At 31.4% G+C, this 723-nt stretch overlaps 1 non-coding gene across 1 annotated transcript; it reads right to left on the bottom strand.

The window, feature by feature from the left end:
• Positions 1-260: 260 nt before the first annotated feature.
• On the bottom strand, positions 261-379 carry LOC147073885 (5S ribosomal RNA). The gene has a single exon (XR_015070415.1). It is a non-coding gene; the product is annotated as a 5S ribosomal RNA (ribosomal RNA).
• Positions 380-723: the final 344 nt, after the last annotated feature.

Raw genomic sequence — 723 nt, 5'->3', positions numbered from 1 at the left:
GCTGTAAAGACAGATAATTCATGACAAATATAAATAATGCATTGATTCTAATTTTTATGTATAGTATTTATGTCTCTAAAGTCAATATAATATTAATTGAATATTATTAATTAATTATTTTCTTCTAAAATTTAATATTACAAAATAATAAAATATTACAAAATACACACTCTTCTAAGTTATTAAAATTTACTCATACTAGTCATAATAGTCGCTATTTTTATGGGACAGATCAGCCTTCTGGAAAATGCAAAAATGAAAGCCAACGGCACGCGGTGTTCCCAAGCGGTCACCCATCCAAGTACTATCCGCGCCCAATGTTGCTTAACTTCGGTGATCGGACGAGAACCGGTGCTTTCAACATGGTATGGTCGTTGGCAACAATCTGCATTTTTTAATTAATATTGAATTACATAGGTACTTACATTAAAATTTAGAATAGGTATATATTATTTAATATTCTGTGGTTTCTATTTGATAGAATGGAAGGAAATAAGAGAAACGGACACTAAAACTAGTCTAAACTAGGTAAACTAGAAAAAAATCGGAACAGTGGAGCAATTGGGTTTTACTCGGAGCAGGAGCGGAGCCGGAGCACCAAAAATTTGTAGTGCTTCACTGCTCCGTATGTTTTTTATTATTAAATTTTCGTCATACCAATAAAAATATATTATATTTGACACGTTGCAATACTGGAATTTATTATTTGAAATATGGCAGCAC

This window comes from Rhyacophila brunnea, unplaced genomic scaffold (genome assembly GCF_057557595.1).
Source record: "Rhyacophila brunnea isolate RB1 unplaced genomic scaffold, BYU_Rbru_1.0 scaffold_17, whole genome shotgun sequence".
NCBI classification, from domain to species: Eukaryota; Metazoa; Arthropoda; class Insecta; order Trichoptera; family Rhyacophilidae; genus Rhyacophila; species Rhyacophila brunnea.
This window is presented reverse-complemented; position numbering and strand designations above follow the sequence as displayed.